The sequence below is a fragment of the Miscanthus floridulus genome, chromosome 1, assembly GCF_019320115.1.
Source record: "Miscanthus floridulus cultivar M001 chromosome 1, ASM1932011v1, whole genome shotgun sequence".
NCBI lineage: Eukaryota > Viridiplantae > Streptophyta > Magnoliopsida > Poales > Poaceae > Miscanthus > Miscanthus floridulus.
This window is the reverse complement of record NC_089580.1, coordinates 161,442,212-161,461,327: the sequence shown is the minus strand read 5'-3', so window position 1 is coordinate 161,461,327 and position 19,116 is coordinate 161,442,212.

Below are 19,116 nucleotides of genomic sequence, written 5' to 3'. Positions count from 1 at the left end.
TAAAATTCAAACAAATTTGCATGCATCTAAAAACACATTTCAAACTCCTATTTAATTCATCCAAGTTTTCTAAAACATGTGCTCCTATTATATTTTTATTAAATACTAGACATGACCAGGAACTTAACAAAATTAGAACCATAGCATTTGGATCTATATACTAGGAGCTACATATTTTTCAAGATGTACATAAATCTGTGAAATAAATAAACGAAATAAAATAGGAAAACAACACTCAGCCCTACACGGGCCAGCCCAAGAACCGGCGGCCCGCGACTCACGCGCTGGCGCGGCCCAACGTGACGCGGCCCACGCTGGGCTCCCGCCTCAGCCGTGACGGCTGACAAGAAGGGCCCGCGCGTCAGCGAGGGAAGCAGGGGAGGAGTGGGGACGACGGGGAAGCTCGTCGCCGGGAGCTTCTCCGGCGAAGACAAGGGTGTCTACGTGCTCGCCTCATCCTAGCGGACCTAGGAGAGCCCTTAGTCGTAGCGATTGACGCCGCTAGCGGGGGTGGCGATGGCCACGGCGGCGCTCGGCCACGGCACTATCGGCTCCGGCGAGGCCAAGGCGTCTCGGCCCTTATGGCCGACTTTATTAGCTTCAGTAGGGTTCACAGAATCCAGCGCAAGGGGGAGAAAGGGATGGAAGGGGCTCGAGCAGCACGGCCACGCGCGCGCTCGGCCGACGGCGGTCATGGCGACCCGGTGGAGCCGCCTACGCGGTGAGCTCTACCTGGCGAGAAAAAGCGACGACGGTGAGGTCTCTGATGTGGAGGAACACACGGCGGTGCTTTGGTTGGGAGCAATCGGACCAAGGTGCGCGGTGGGGCTGGATTTTTGGCTCGGCGGCTTTGGCGTTCCAGCAGAGCGACGGCGAGCAGAGGGGGCGAAGAAATGAAAATGGCGCGGCGAGTGCGCTCGGGCAGGCGCGGGGCGGCTTCAAGGCGCTGCTGCGTCGCCAGGACATCCACGGCGCATGGCCTGCACGACAGAAGGCCGGCGACGGGTGGAGGACACGCGGCGTCAAGCTTCTGCGCCGGTCGGCCATGACGGTCACTGAATCGTTTTTTCAGAAACGCGATTCAGTCGCCCATTGCCCGACTGACAGAGCATGTTTGACGACGATTAACTCCTAATCCGTGACGATCTAGACTACGCCATAGTTAACAAAGTTGATCATCTACATGTGAACTACAACTCTGTCCATTGGAGCTCGAGCTGGTTTGGCTTTGTTAGGGAGATACACGGCTCCAAACATTGGTACCCGAAACTGTAATTCACTTTAGGACTTAGAAAAATTTGCTAAGTATGGAATCAGCATGTACCTTCTGACTTGTGGGTCATTGTTAGAGCATGTTCTAGCCATTTTGATGAGATGGTCATAAAACAACTTTTGTTCCTTAATAAATTTACTACAACTTTGCTTTAGGTTGCTCCAACATGCATAGACTCTAAGTTACTCTTTTTAAACAGTCAAACAGTGAGACTCCTAGGGTCAATTCTAGTCAAACCTTCACTCAAGGGCAATTTTGTCATTTTGACCTACATGAACAATGTTCCAACAAGTAAACTAAATGTAGTTAAGGTGTATTAGACCATGATCAACCATTTTACAAAGTTGTTACTCCACTTCTACTGATCACATGTGATAAGGAAAGTAAAACAAGCAATTCATACATATGTTTCAATACAATGTTTCACATGTTGCATGACTACCATTCACAACAAGCAAGCATGAAACATACACAGTTGAAAATGTTGCATATGCATGTTTCAGTAACAATGACATGATGACATAGATAATGCACATGTTTAGGAAATGACATGCAATTTAGTGGAAGCCAAACACCTAGGGTGTTACAGCCCTCCCCCCTTAGAAAAATCTCGTCCCGAGATTTGGAAAGCGTACCATTTAATATAGAAAGCTGGATAGTTTTCTTTTAAATAATCTTCCCGCTCCTAGGTTGCATCCCGTTCACTATGATTACTCCAAACTACCTTGTATAACTTAACCACTCATGTACGAGTCACTCTTTCTTGAGTATCCAGAACTTGCACGGGCTTTTCCTCATAAGAAAGATCAGATTTCAAGTTGACTTTCCTTGTTGCTATTCTTTCCTCGGGAATACGAAGACACTTCTTCAGCTGGGACACATGGAATACCGGAAATATAGCTCCCATCTCACGGGGTAGATCGAGTTTATAGGCTACTCTTCCACTTTTCTCGATAATGCGGTAGGGTCCAACATATCGAGGCTCAAGCTTCCTTTTAATTCCAAAACGCTTGACTCCTTTCATAGGGGATACCTTCAGATAAACATGGTCACCTACTTCAAACTCAATAGGTTTTCTTCCTCTTGTCAGCATAGCTCTTTTGTCTGGCCTGAGCGGCAGTCATATTCTTCTGTATAGTTCGGACTTGCTCTTCGGCTTCTTTTACAAAATCAATACCATAGAATCTTCTTTCTCCGGGTTCCACCCAGTTCAAAGGAGTTCTACACTTGCGGCCATAAAGAGCTTCAAAAGGAGCCATTTTGATACTCTCTTGATAACTGTTGTTATAAGAGAATTCAGCGAGAGGTAACCAGTCTTCCCAAGAGCCTTTGCAAGAGATAAGACAAGCTCTAAGCATGTCTTCAAGAATTTGATTAACACGCTCAGTCTGTCCTGATGTTTGCGGATGATAGGCAGAACTGCGGATTAGATGAGTGCCAAGATTCTGATGTAAGCACTCCCAAAAACGAGCCGTGAACTTGAGGTCCTCTATCAGAAACAATGGATTTGGGTACACCATGGAGACGTACCACTTGTTGAAAATAAATCTCAGCATAATTGTGAGGATGATAGGTAGACTTGACCAGAATAAAGTGAGCAGATTTAGTTAGACGATCTACGATAACCCAGATAGAAGCACAACCCTTTTTGGTAGTGGGTAATCCAACAATAAAATCCATGCTAATTTCTTCCCACTTCCAGCCAGGAATAGATAGTGGCTGCAATAGTCCGGGCCTTATGTGAATAGCCTTGACTCTGCAACAGTTATCACACCTTGCCACATAAGCTGCGATTTCTTTCTTCATCTTGGTCCACCAATAATACAGCTTGAGATCTTGATACATTTTACTGCTACCAGGATGGATGGACAATTTTGAAGAATGGGCTTCATCCATAATTTAATTTCTAAGTTCTTTATCTTTGGGTACCACCAGTCTATCATTAAACCAGAGAATTCCCTTGTCATCGACTTTAAAGTGCTTGGTCTCTTTCTCTTTCATTTTCCGCTTGATGTGAAATACACCCACATCCGTCTTCTGGAGCTCGATAATTCGACTCCTAAGAGAGTAATCCACAGTGATATTATGGAGTACTACAGGATGAAGGAGGTGTGCCAGATGAAAGTCTTCACTAACTAAGGAATTGCAATGGGCCTTTCTGCTTAAGGCATCAGCAACCACATTTGCCTTACCAGGGTGGTAGTGCACTTGAAGGTTGTAGTCTTTGATCAATTCTAACCATCATCGTTGACGCATATTCAACTCGGGTTGAGTAAAAATGTACTTGAGGCTTTTATGGTCAGTATAGATGTTGCATACATTACCCAGCAAGTAATGTCTCCAGATCTTCAGGGCATGAACAACTGCGGCTAGTTCTAAGTCATGGGTAGGATAGTTGACTTCATGCTTTCGGAGCTGGCGCGAAGCATAAGCAATTACTCGGCCTTCCTGCATAAGGACACACCCCAAACCGGTGCCACATGCATCGCAGTAGACATCAAAAGGCTTCTCGATGTCAGGTTGTGCCAATACAGGAGCAGAGGTTAGTAGGGTCCGCAAAATGTGGAAAGCCTCTTCACACTTCGGAGTCCACTCAAACTTCTCATCCTTTTGCAGTAGTCGAGTCATGGGCTCGGCGATCTTTGAGAAATCCGGGATAAAGCGATGATAATAACTAGCCAATCCCAGAAAACTTCGGACTTCTGTGACCGTAGTAGGTGCCTTCCACTCAAGAACTTCTTGCACCTTAGTAGGGTCAACCGAAATTCCATCACCAGATAATACATGACCAAGAAAAGGTATCTTGTTCAACCAGAACTCGCACTTGCTGAACTTAGCATAAAGCTGGTTGTCACGTAACTGAGTTAAAACAATTCTCAGATGGTCAGCATGCTCTTCTTCATTCTGAGAATATACCAGGATATCATCAATGAACACGACGACAAATTTGTCCAATTCCGGCATGAATACAGAATTCATCAGGTACATAAAGTGTGCCGGAGCATTTGTCAACCCAAATGACATGACGAGGTATTCGAACAAGCCATAACGAGTAGAGAAAGCTGTCTTAGGTATATCTTCAGGACGAATTTTGATCTGATGGTAGCCAGACCTTAAATCGATCTTGGAGAATACCTTAGCTTTGGAGAGTTGATCAAACAGAATATCGATGCGAGGAAGAGGGTACTTGTTCTTGATAGTAACAGCGTTTAGGGGACGATAATCCACACACATGCGTAGAGACTCGTCCTTCTTCTTCACAAATATAGCCGGACAACCCCAAGGAGAAGAACTAGGCCGAATCAACCCTTTCTTCAATAGCTCATTCAACTGACTCTTCAGCTCAGCCAACTCATTGGGCGACATTCTATAGGGTCTTTGAGAAATGGGAGCCGTACCCAGAATGAGCTCTATCTTGAATTCTACATCACGGTCCAGAGGTAATCCAGGCAAGTCATCAGGAAAGACATCTGGAAACTCACAGACAACCGGTAGATCCTTAATGGCTTTGGCTAAGGTAGCATTGGCTGTACTGTGGATAGCGATATCACGAGGTAACTGCACTAGAAAACCTTTCTTATCCACAGGATCCCTCAACATAACCACACGGGTTGATGTATCGATCAACACTCCATTCCCGCTCATCCACTTCATTCCTAGGATTACATCGATTCCTACCCCTGGTAGAACTACAAGATCCACAAGGAACCCTCGATCCCCGATCTCTATCTTTACATCTTTAACTACTTGGTTAGTCATGATATTATTCCCAGCAGCACTAATACAAAAACCCCCCTTGACAATTGTAATCACATTCATCTAATGCTTAGATGCAAAAGTAGAACTCACAAAGGAATGCGAAGCACCAGAATCAAAGAGCACAACTGCAGGGTGATCATTAACAAGGAACTTACCAGCGGTGACCACTTCACCAGCAGGAATTTCCTCCACTGTAGTATAGTGAACACGCCCCTAACGGACGTTTCCTTGAGCATTCTTGGGAGGATGGGGACATCTATTTGCCCAATGACCAGGCTGGTTACAGTTCCAGCACGGCCTGTTTGCTGGTGGTACATTGGAACTATTCTGCCCAGATGTATTCTTCGGCAAGGAAATTGTATACCCCTTGCGGAAACCGGTTTTAGCTTGGTTCTTCTTCTGAGGTGGGCGGTACCGAACATTAGCATTGGGTGGACGGTACGGGGCCTTAGATACCATTGGAGCCTTGGACTGGGAAGCACCAGCCTCAAAGTTCCTTTTCCGGTTCTTGGAAGCAGCATAAATCTTGTCATTGTTCTCCTGAGTCAGAGTGTCACTGATAAACTCATTGAAGGTGACACACTTGCAGTTGCCCATTGACTTCATCAGTTTTGGGGAAAGTCCCCTCTTGAAGCTAGCTATTCTCTTGGCGTCAGTATCGACGAACTCAGGAGCATATCTTGCCAAGTTGTTGAATGCCTGGAGGTACTCATTGAGACTCTTATTGCCTTGGGTGAGCTTCATAAACTCAGTATGCTTGATGGCCATGAGACCAGGAGGGATAAAGTGTCCCCTGAAGGCTGCCTGGAACTGGTTCCAGATGATCTCAACGTTAGTAGGGAAGGTGGTCCTGTGATGGGTCCACCAAATGCCTACAGGGCCTTGGAGCTGGTGCCCTGCATACGTAGCCTTCATGCTTTCAGTCAAACGGAGCAATCCAAATCTTTGCTCTATCGTGCTCAACCATTCGTCTACTTGTAAGGGTTCTTCTGCCTCACGAAAGATAGGAGGCTTCATGTCCATGAAGTCCTTAAAACTACTGTACTGGTTTGGCTCGGGTCCCTAGCAGACATGCCGGTCCTCACGGTTTGCCATCTGGCGCATAGCCTCAGCTAGCATGCGCTGACTTTCCACAATTGTCTGCATTAGCTCAGCTGGTGTGGGCGGTGGTGGAGGAGGTGTTTACTCCTCATCTCCAAGGTTACGACCGCGACGAAGATTGTAAGCCATCTGCAAAATGTATAGCCAATGAGCACTGACGGTGTGGAAATTTTGTAGATGAATTGTGTAATTATGCCAAACTGTCTCCAATGGAGAAAACGAATTTATACTATCAACAGAGGCACAATCATTCATCACAATCACACAACTCATCATGCGCACCAATTGACACATTAATGCGATGAACTTCACCAGCAATGAGATCGATAAACCGCACAGACGGAAATTGCCAAAAGCTCACATACGTGGAGCATAATACGTTTGTTAGGTTACATCCGAGCCATAGTGGTTTCAACTTACATCAAGGGTAACATAGGTTTTGATATTACATCCCAACGATTAACTTGCTACAAAGTTACTCGTTCATGCATGAGGATCAACAAAAGACTAGATCTAGTGCATTAGCTCAGTAATAAGCTAAATTACGCATCGTCCTCGGAGTCGGTGTCGAAGATCTCTCCTCCATCTTCATCACTAGGAGGCTCTAACTCCTCATCTTCCTCCTCATCAGGTGGAGCATCCTCAGGTCCATTGACTTCCATGTCATCATCACCTTCAGCCATGATGACACCAGAACCCATCTCATTCTCATCATCAGGTGGCAGGATAGGGTGAAGTTGATTGTGCAGTAGGTGAACCTCCTCATGGAGATTGTCATTGTACTCTTCTGCAGCTGCCAACTGCTGCTCTAGCTCAATCTGCCTCGCTCTCAACACATTCTCCTCGTGCCAGGCTTCATTCCGTTGGTTCAGCATGTGAACCAACATACGCTCACAGTTGCGGTGAGCAATTGTCAACCTCTGAACTTCCAGGTTTTCTTGATCCCGTTCCTGCGTGACTTGCTCCAAACGCTGTTGAACTACAGTCCTTTCAGCAGTTACCTGAGCCAGCTCTGCCCTCAGCCTTTCCTCCTCAGTAGGCTCAGAACGGGGCTCACGAGGAGCTAAACGGTGACGAGGCGCCCTACCTCCAGCGGACTTGTGAGCATAGAAAGCAAGTAGTACACTAAATACTTTCATACATACATCCCCTGATGCATATACTCTAGTATCACAGCTACCCGTCAGAGATACCCATAATTAAGTACTCTCATAGGTGCATGATTAAACATGTAAGTATGCGAGCAACCACAACTACTCTCCCCTAGACCGACGGTTGGACGGTCATGCTCTCACAACTCACACTTACCAGAGCGTAGAGGTATTTTGATCCATACATTACCACCCAAGCGGATGGCATCCATACAATAGCACGCCGTATGGACGACGAAATAGAAACAAGCAGGAACCCCCAAGTTAGTACTTTATTAAGCCACCTAAGAGTCCTTATTTGGGCATAAGGGATATGACCACTGGCAATACTTAGTATTTAATGAAGGATTTTCACAAATACTTTTGTTTTAAATACACAAATGATGTGTTTAGTGTCAAATCTTGCTCTGATGCCAGCTGTAACAGAACCGACCAAATCATAAGAACGTAAGTACAAAAACAATCACCGAAGCGATCAAATTCCTGTACTTAAGCTCCCATAATCCCGGTAGTCCGGAAATCACGAAGGATTTCAACCAACTCTCGACATACAAACCAAGATCGTAATGATTCAACACAACACATCATCTGTTACAACATTTCACAAGTAGCATTCGGATTACATCCATCAGAGTTCAAATAAATATTACAAACCAAGTTTGAGTGTGCGGAAGCAACATAGTTTAGTACAAAACATCATAGTTTTCAAATACATTGCCAAGATCAGAGTCATGTCCCACAAAAGCATTATCAGGTACGAGAACTAGTAGAAACCGCGCCCAACGGTCTAGTCTTCATCCCCAGCAGGGAGAAGGCAGTACTTGCAGCAACCAAAGTAGAACTGGTCATCTGCAACAGGTGGGAAATAAACCCTGAGTACGAGAAGGTACTCAGCTAGACTTACCCGACGAAAATCAGAAATAAAAAACACCAAGGATCATGCAAGGCTTTTCAGGTGGGCTAGCTTGACACAGTTGCATAAAAGAGCTTAAGATTATAGTAACCAATTTAAACTTAGCATCAAGCTTATCATTATTTACCTGACCACTAGATTAGCACCTGTACTAGAGCACTCACTTATTAGGAGCAAACAATATTAACCATAGCAGGTATAATAAGGCTGTCCTCATCATATCATCATTTCTGAACCATTATGTTATTAAGTGTATCTACATTGGAGATAAGCCCGTCAAGTTCTCACTAACCGGGAGAGACGGCGATTCGAATCGAATTACAACTCAACTGAGGGGGTATTCCTAACCCTCACCCTGGCATACTTTGCAAGAGTAGCCGTGGGTCACCTTTGGTACAACTCAGGAACCAAATTCGTGGGTTCGATCAGCGCCAGCACTCTCAGAGATTACCCTTCTGCTAGGATGACCAGGACTTTTAAATCACCTGCCCTTGGACTCACGCCTACGGCTCCCTTCCGAGGCGTACTTTATACTTATCAACTCCCAGCCTGAGTTGAGCTACTCGGCTTCGCGGTCGGTCTTCAGGCCGGCCAACTAAGAGAGAGGCATGCGTTCAACATGAACAGGAAAGGCTCCAAGATTCAGTCCTTAATCGACACAGACGGAGTCACTGCAAACCGGCAAGCCTCTATCCGGTCTTTATTTCAAATTAAGACTGGTTCTTTTCCACGATAGCAAATATAGCCAACCGTGCCACATGTATCATCCTATATCTCGCAGGTGACAGGAAATCACCCGACTTCTACCGAGTTTAAGCAGGGCTAAGCACTACTTGAGCCTGAGCTATATAGGATTCAGGGTAACAATATCTGGACAAGGAACGGATAACCAATGCAGCAAGTGTTTGCATCCAACACCTAAACTTAATGCAACAATATATATAATAATAATACTGTAACTGCAGTTCGGAAAATAGGAGGCTTAATATGCTCCGGGGCTTGCCTTTCACAAAGTTGCAAGGACGGTGGTCAGGGCACTCAACGGCGACCTCGTCTGGCACTTCTCCTGAAGGCTGCTCCTCCTGAACCTCCGGTGTCGGCTGCTGCTGCTCATTCAGTTCCTCGAATTCCAGCAGGGTTACTCCTTCCAGTACACCTATTGCATGCCGATGCACAATATAAATATCATGAATGCATAAGAATGACATGATGCATGATGAATGAATCACAGTGAGTGTTTACGAAAGCATCACTGGACACTCGTTTACCGAGTAATTAGCTCTATTCAAATCACTTTAAGCTTGTATCCAACTTAACTTAAATAACCAGAGCAACTTACCTAATTTGCATAACCTAAGATAAAGATGCTCATCTTCAGTTAAAGGCCTAACACCTAGGAACAGTACCATGAACTTAGAATAGTAAAGACATACTTAAAATAGCAGTTAAAGCTTCATATGCAACAAGTAGTCACTTAATTCTATCATAACCAGAGTTCTATAACTCCAAATGTCTTGCAAGAGGACATTCTGGAAAGCTTATGAAATTCTCTACAATTTATTTGTAAGCATCAAAGCATGATTCTGAAGTTGACCGAATCCAATTCCAGTAGACCTAGAATCTGTCCCGCAATGACAGGATTGCTAACTTAATTATTTAATGATGGTGCAAAAGCCTAGTTTGACCAAACCAAGTTTACCAACTTGTTTTGCATACCTAATAAACATCAGAAAGTATAGTGTCAACTTCTAAATCAATTATTTAATACCCTTTTCTAATTTATCTAGTTAATTAGGTGATTAAAGCAATATATAGTAAAACTGTTCAGAAAAATCTACAAAAATTACAGTAGCTATCTCATGCTTCACATAGACTACCATAAAAATTTCAAAGCCATTGAGTAAGTATAACAGTCTACATAAAAATGATAAGGCATAATGGCTTAAAATGGCATAATTAAGAAATCCTAATGAAAAGTGTCAAGCAATAGATTTCACATTTTTCCTAGCATCGTTCTAGCATAAGAATAGTACCCACCAAATTTTACCTTTACTGGATCTATAGAAAAATTATGAAAATTCACACAAGATCCACCTATTAATAAAAGGAAATTCTATAACTTAAAAACTACACATGCACTAGCTCTGAAATTTTAACCAGAGACTTTACTAAACCAAAATAGAGGACCCACAAAATTTCATAATTTTTGGACCATAGAAACTCAAGATAAAATTCAAACAAATTTGCATGCATCTAAAAACACATTTCAAACTCCTATTTAATTCATCCAAGTTTTCTAAAACATGTGCTCCTATTATATTTTTATTAAATACTAGACATGACCAGGAACTTAACAAAATTAGAACCATAGCATTTGGATCTATATACTAGGAGCTACATATTTTTCAAGATGTACATAAATCTGTGAAATAAATAAACGAAATAAAATAGGAAAACAACACTCAGCCCTACACGGGCCAGCCCAAGAACCGGCGGCCCGCGACTCACGCACTGGCGCGGCCCAATGCGACGCGGCCCACGCTGGGCTCCCGCCTCAGCCGCGACGGCTGACAAGAAGGGCCCGCGCGTCAGCGAGGGAAGCAGGGGAGGAGAAGGGGACGACGGCGAAGCTTGTCGCCGGGAGCTTCTCCGACGAAGACAAGGGTGTCTACGTGCTCGCCTCATCCTAGCGGACCTAGGAGAGCCCTTAGTCATAGCGATTGACGCCGCTAGCGGGGGTGGCGATGGCCACGGCGGCGCTCGGCCACGGCACTGTCGGCTCCGGTGAGGCCAAGGCGTCTCGGCCCTTATGGCCGACTCTATTAGCTTCAGTAGGGTTCACAGAATCCAGCACAAGGGGGAGAAAGGGATGGAAGGGGCTCGAGCAGCACGGCCACGCGCGCGCTCGGCTGACGGCGGTCATGGCGACCTGGTGGAGCCGCCTACGTGGTGAGCTCTACCTGGCGAGAAAAAGCGACGACGGTGAGGTCTCTGATGTGGAGGAACACACAGCGGTGCTTTGGTTGGGAGCAATCGGACCAAGGCGCGCGGTGGGGCTGGATTTTTGGCTCGGCGGCCTTGGCGTTCCAGCAGAGCGACGGCGAGCAGAGGGGGCGAAGAAATGAAAATGGCGCGGCGAGTGCGCTCGGGCAGGCGCGGGGCGGCTTCAAGGCGCTGCTGTGTCGCCAGGACGTCCACGGTGCGTGGGCTGCGCGACAAAAGGCCGGCGACGGGTGGAGGACACGCGGCATCAAGCTTCTGCGCCGGTCGGCCATGACGGTCACTGAATCGTTTTTCAGAAACGCGATTCAGTCGCCCATTGCCCGACTGATAGAGCATGTTTAACGATGATTAACTCCTAATCCGTGACGATCTAGACTACGCCATAGTTAACAAAGTTGATCATCTACATGTGAACTACAACTCTGTCCATTAGAGCTCGAGCTGGTTTGGCTTTGTTAGGGAGATACACGGCTCCAAACATTGGTACCCGAAACTGTAATTCACTTTAGGACTTAGAAAAATTTGCTAAGTATGGAATCAGCATGTACCTCTGACTTGTGGGTCATGTTAGAGCATGTTCTAGCCATTTTCATGAGATGGTCATAAAACAACTTTTGTTCCTTAATAAATTTACTACAACTTTGCTTTAGGTTGCTCCAACATGCATAGACTCTAAGTTACTCTTTTTAAACAGTCAAACAGTGAGACTCCTAGGGTCAATTCTAGTCAAACCTTCACTCAAGGGCAATTTTGTCATTTTGACCTACATGAACAATGTTCCAACAAGTAAACTAAATGTAGTTAAGGTGTATTAGACCATGATCAACCATTTTACAAAGTTGTTACTCCACTTCTACTGATCACATGTGATAAGGAAAGTAAAACAAGCAATTCATACATATGTTTCAATACAATGTTTCACATGTTGCATGACTACCATTCACAACAAGCAAGCATGAAACATACATAGTTGAAAATGTTGCATATGCACGTTTCAGTAACAATGACATGATGACATAGATAATGCACATGTTTAGGAAATGACATGCAATTTAGTGGAAGCCAAACACCTAGGGTGTTACAGCAAGGGTTCCATGCTCCGACCACCCCCCACACTACGATGACTACCAAGGCAACCATAGTCGGAATGACAATTTTGATCGTCGCAACCGACGCAACAATTCCTGCGACCACCACGACCAGCGTAATCAGCGGCATAATCACCGTGACAATTATAGGGGCAAGCATGCTCGGGAAGATGACGGTGAAGTCAACACCATTAAAAAAGGTGGCGGACGTTGCAACTATGAAGAAGACTACGCCAAAGCATTTTAAGGACCCTACCAGCTCCATCCCAAGTCAAACCATACCATGGAGAATTGTCGTGTTCTCAAATCTATCTACACGCGCCAATAGGCTCTGGATACATCCGACAAGCCTAACAACATAGGGGAGCAGCGTAACGAGGACAATGATGATGAAGATGCAGATCCCCATCACAAGTACGTCAAGCCAACCGACCATGTCCACACCATCATTGGGGGCAAAGTGTCCATCGAGACCAAACGAGAACACAAGCTGCTCGCCCATGCTTGCTTGAACGTGGCCAATGCCAACAACCTCATCACCGATCTGCGGCTTTCTCCTTGGTCTCACCGTGAGATCTCCTTTAGTAGAAAGGACCAATGGGTTGCAATACCTGAGCCAGGGCATTTTCCCCTGGTCCTCGATCCTTGTATCAATAAGGTTCAGTTCGATAGAGTGCTGATTGACGGCGGCAGTTCCATCGATATACTATTTAAGAACAATTTGCCAGCCCTGAAGATAACCTAGGCTGATCTCAAGCCATATGAGGCATAGTTTTGGGGTGTTCTCCCTGGACAAAGCTCCACACCTCTCGGGCAGATCATGTTTCCTATATAATTTGGTACCCCAGACCACTTCCACACTGACTACGTCAACTTTGTGGTCACCGAATTCGAAGGCACCTACCATGCTATCCTTGGCCGACCAGCGCTCACCAAGTTCATGGCCATACCTCACTATAGGTATTTGGTGCTCAAGATGCCTACCAAGAAGGGGGTTCTAACTCTCAGGGGCAACATATACGCAGCTTACACCTACGAGGATGACAGCTTCAAAATAGCAGAGGCTCACGACCTCTTTATTTGCAAGGCTAAGACCATGCTCGACGCTAAGAAGACCCCAGTCGACCACCTAGAGATCCTAGAGCTCGAGGCCCCACGCAAGAACATCAAGTCCAAAGAGCACAAAGTGATTCAGCTGGTCGATGGTGATCCTAGCAAAATGGCCCTTATCGGGGCCAACCTAGATCCTAAATAGGAAGACACGCTCGTCAGGTTCTTGAGGAGCAACATGAGTGTGTTCGCATGGAAACCCATTGACATGCTCGATGTACCTCGGAACTTGATCGAGCACTCCTTAAATGTCGATGGCAAGGCCAAACCTATCAAGCAGAAGCTATGATGGTTCGCTCATGACAAAAAGGAGGCTATTAGGGTAGAAGTTACATGGCTTTTGTCAGCCGCATTTATCAAAGAAGTGTATCATCCGGAGTGGTTAGCCAACCTGGTTCTTGTACGCAAAAAGAATAATGAATGGAGAATGTGCGTCGATCACACTAATCTCAACAAACACTGCCCTAAAGACCCCTTCAACTTACCTCGCATAGATGAGGTCGTAGATTCAACTATCGGTTGTGAGTTGCTTTCCTTTCTCGATTGCTACTTTGGTTATCACCAGATCGCTCTAAAAAAGGACGACCAGATCAAGACATCCTTCATCACGCCCTTCGGTGCCTACTGCTACATGATCATGTCGTTTGGGCTCAAGAACGTTGGGGCTACCTACCAACATGCCATATAGGCCTACCTCAAAGATGAGATAAAAGACGACCTCATCGAGGCTTATGTTGATGATGTAGTTGTTAAAACCAAGGAAGCATACACCCTTGTTGACAACTTGGAATGTACCTTTGCAGCCCTTAACACATTCCAATGGAAATTAAACCCAAGGAAGTGCATCTTTGGTGTTCCATCTGGTATATTGCTCAGCAACATCGTTAGTCACGATGGCATACGCCCTAACCTAGAGAAAGTAAAAGTTGTCTTGGACATGAAGCCGCCCAAAAAGGTGAAGGATGTTCAGAAGCTTACTGGATGCATGGCTACCCTTAGTCGTTTCATATCAAGATTAGGTGAAAAGGACTACCATTTTTCAAGCTGTTCAAAGCATCCGAGAAGTTTGAGTGGTCAAAGGAAGCAGATGCTGCCTTTACACAGCTGAAACAATTCCTTACATCACCTTCAGTCCTCACTGCTCCCAGAGAAGACAAAACCCTCATGCTTTACATTGCGGCAACTAATCGAGTGGTCTCCACTACCATAGTGGTCGAGCGTGATGAGCCTGATCATGTTTACAAGGTACAGTGACCAATTTATTTCATCAGTGAGGTGCTCAATGAATCCAAGACTAGGTACCCACAAATTCAAAAACTGATCTACGCCATACTCATCACATCCCAAAAGTTGAAACACTACTTCGATGGATATCGTGTGGTGGTCATGGCTGAGTACCCTATAGGAGACATCATTCACAACAAGGATGCAAATGGGTGCAACGTCAAATGGGCAATGGAGTTATGACCTTTCTCCTTGGAATTTGCAAGCCATACTACAATCAAGTCTCAGGCACTTGTCGATTTCATCATCGAGTGGACAGACTTAAGCACACCTACCTCTTAGGGGCCCGCCAAGTATTGGAAGATGTACTTCGATGGCTCTCTCAACATCGATGGCGTAGGAGCAGGAGTCCTTTTTGTATCACCATCCAAGGAGCAGCTCTAATATGTCCTCAGGATTCATTTCCCGGTGTCTAATAATGCCACCGAGTACGAAGCATGCCTACACGGTCTGCGCATTGCGGTCGAGCTCCATGTCAAATGTCTCTATGTCTATGGAGACTTGGCTCTGGTCATCAACCAACTCAATAAGGACTGGGATACGACCAGCAAAAAGATGGACGCATACTACAAAGCGATCAGAAAGCTGAAAGGCAAGTTCTATGGCATCGAGTACACACATGTGGTCCAGGACAAAAACCAAGCAGCAGATGCACTGTCGAAGTTAGGATCATTCCAAGCCAAAGTACCATATGGCGTATTTGTTCAAGACCAGCTCATGCCCTCCATCAAAGAAGAGGATCCCACGGTCGACAAGCCTCTAGACCAGCTATTGGTGACTACGGTTCTGGCAGCAAACACCACCAAATTACCTCCGACTACTAAGGAGCCTGACTGGAGAGTACCTTTCATCAAATACCTAATAGATGGTAGTGGTTACACCGATCGAATAGAAAATGAACGCCTGATGTGTCGTAGTAAGCAGTATCTGCTCGTCGATGGCAAATTGTGGCGTAAGAACACGAAGGAGGAAATCTTGATGAAGTGTATAACCTAGGAGGATGGTGAACATCTCCTAGACAAAATCCACTCTAGCTCCTGCGGCAATCACGCGGCCTCGAGAACGCTAGTGGGCAAGGCTTTTCGAGCAGGGTTCTATTGGTCATCAGCCGTAGCCAATGCAGAGAGGCTAGTCCGCCATTGTGAAGGTTGTTAGTTCTTCACCAAGAGAATCCACGTACCAGCACATGAGATTCAGACTATACCAGCCTCTTGGCCCTTCACATGCTGGGGACTGGATATGATCGGGCCTTTCAAACTGGCCCCTGGGAAATTTACATGTGTCTTTGTGCTGATCAATAAATTCTCTAAGTGGATAGAGTACATGCCCCTGGTCAAGGCATCTTCAGAAAAGGCTATCGCATTCCTCGACTAGGTCATCCATCGCTTCAGCATACCCAACAGCATCATCACTGATCTGGGTACTCAGTTCACCGGGAATGCTTTTTGGGACTTCTACGATGAAAGGAGCATAGTAGTAAAATACGTCTCAGTGGCACACCCTAGAGCTAATGGATAGGTCGAGCAGGCAAATGGTATGATCCTAGACGCACTTAAGAAGAGGATGTATAGAGAGAATGACAAAGCTCCCGGAAGATGGCTCAAAGAGTTACTAGCAGTGGTCTAGGGTCTCAGAACCCAGCCCTATCACAATACTGATGTATCACCATATTTTATGGTTTATGGCGCTAAGGCAGTGCTCCCCATAGATATAGCCTTCAGATCAGCATGGATAGAGAACTTTAATGAAGATAAGGCCAATGAAGTACGGGAGGTAGAAGTGAATAGTGCAGAAGAGAAGCAGCTCGATTCTTATGTACGTACAGCTAAATACCTTGTTGTGTTGCGTAGGTACTACAAAAAGAACATCAAGGAGTGGTTCTTCATGGTTGAGGACCTGGTCCTGAAGTGGAAGGTGAATCAGGCTAGTGTTCACAAACTCGCAACCCCATGGGAAGGGCCCTTCATGATCAAGGAGGTTACACGCCCTACATATTATAGGTTAGCTCACCTAGACGAAACAGATTTACCCAATTCATGGCACATCGACAAGCTTAGGCGTTTCTATGCTTAACTACTAAGATGTGTACCCCTCTTGTACTTTTGATTTATTTCAATAAAGCTATTATGATTTCTCTGACCACTCTAATGTGTCACTTCAAAGTCTTTTGTTATTCTAACTCTACTAGTTAAAACCAACCACCATTCCTTCTCGGGTTCTCGGAGCAGGCCCTATCTTCGGTTCCTCCCAACGTGTGCATGGGATCCGCTCTCTATGCTACGAGTGATCGGTAGGTGCTCTCTGGTTTGACTTATGTGTTTCTACATGTGCACAAGCTACGCACCTTACACTCTAACCACAAGACAAACTAGGGCCATACAAACCTTTTAGGATGATGTGTCGACTAAACTAGTACAACTAAATAGAACGCCAACACGTTCTAACTTAGTTACATCAACACAATATCCGAGCTTAAACACATTTTCTACAAAACAAACAAGCTTATGTTGATATACAGTTACATTATTACAAGCTTGCCTAAAAAGGTCCAAGTTTACAATAACACAACTACATCTTCTTCTACAGCTATAGCCTATACTGTTGGCTGGTCAGGGCACGCGGCACCTGCTGCTCACTAGGCCTGACATCATGCAAGGGTCTCGGGGACTCTGGCACTGATCGAGCTGAAGAAGATGGCCCCGCCGATGCTTGGCTGGTCGAGACCACAGGCTTTGCCGGTTGGCTTGAAAATGACGGCACTCCTAGCTGACTTGTTGATGGCATTCCTTGTACGGGTGGTGTCACACCTCTACATAGGTTAATATCGCCAATTATTTTTGCCGACAAGTCCAGCTGGGTCATCCATAGCTCCTCGGCCTTCTCTAGATCTACCTCCTTTGGGTATCCGGCCTCTAGGCGCTTGAGATCGATCAAGGGGTAGTGAGCACGTACCATGCTTAGCACATGTGCACCTGTGTACTCTCCCACCACCTTCATGAACTCCTAGAACCATCCCCATGCCCTTTGGCATCTCTCGATCAACCCTAGCTGCGGCGTCCTTGGCATATCTTCTGCTAGCGCCGGATCGATGAGGTTAAGGACCGGCAAAATGCCCTTTGCCACCTCCTGACACCGGCTTCTCCAGGTGTCATGATCTTTGGTGATCTCTTGGCATTGCGCCTTCCAGTCGTCACGGTCTTTCATCACGACCTCCAAATGCTTCTTTGCATTGATTTTTATAACTGCAAACCGCACATGCTGTTAAGATGCTATACTACGCCAAACTATGGTAGGCAACAAAAATGAGCAAAGGTGTTTGGACAACTTACCTTTCAGCTCCTCTGCCATCTTGGTCGTGTGGTCCCAAAGCTATGACTGGTCTTGCGCCAGTTTTCTATTGTCCTCGTTTAGGCGATCACACTCCCCGACCACACGACTGATCTCCTCTCAGAGATGGATCACTTTAGCTTCTAAGCCTGCACTACAGCTATTACTACCAACAACGCAACAGCACTTGTCAGTAGTCGGTATGATAAAATGGCTACTTACTTGTTCTTTCCCACTCTTTATTACTGAGATGGATGACCAGGTTCTAGTTCTGGGACTCTTGCACCGTCTTTTCATGACTGGCGGCTTCAAGTCGCTGGCACAAGCGTTCCACCTCCACTGTCATCTCCTTGTTGCTTGCAGCGATTCCCTTGATCTGGTCGAAGCATCTCTTGCAGTACTTTGCGGTCTTCATTAAGTCCTAAGTGTAGATACCTAAGTAAGACAACTATGACTAAACCGCAAGACCAACGGGTGAAGCGAAGCTTACCTACACTTCCGTAACAAGCCGCTTTATCGTCCGTTCAACTTTCTTGGTTTCTTTGACCTCTGGGATTTCCTCATGGACAACCCATTGGTCGTTCCACCAACATGACACATAAACATGTTGTCGCTTGTCTTGCGGATGGCCTAGGACCTCCTCCACCTCGTCCTCTTTGGGCCCTTCTTCGGGTCCTAGTGCTGGTCTGGTGTTAGCAGCATCTGTGATCACCATAGCCTTCCCATGGGCTGTAGCGTCGATAAACGTGGTCTATGCTCTCACCTTCGGCCGCTGCTCCTTGGTCTGCTCTGTTACTAATGGGGACGAGGGTCCTGATCTTTTGTCAGGTTCAAGATAAACAACGATTTGTTCGGAGAGCGACACACCGATCCGGTTTCAGATCACAAAGACCCAAACCCTGTAACCTTAGCACCACGTCTCCTCTAGTTATCCACCGTGTCACAATCCGGTTGACCTTGCCAAGAAGGCTAATCCCTGCTGTGAATCGAAGAACACAAGCAAGAACAAGATAAAAAGCAACTCAATTAAAGTGACAATTGCAGATGAATGAGTAAGCACTCGAAGTTGGGGTCTTGCAAACCGATAACGGTGACTATTCAATGACA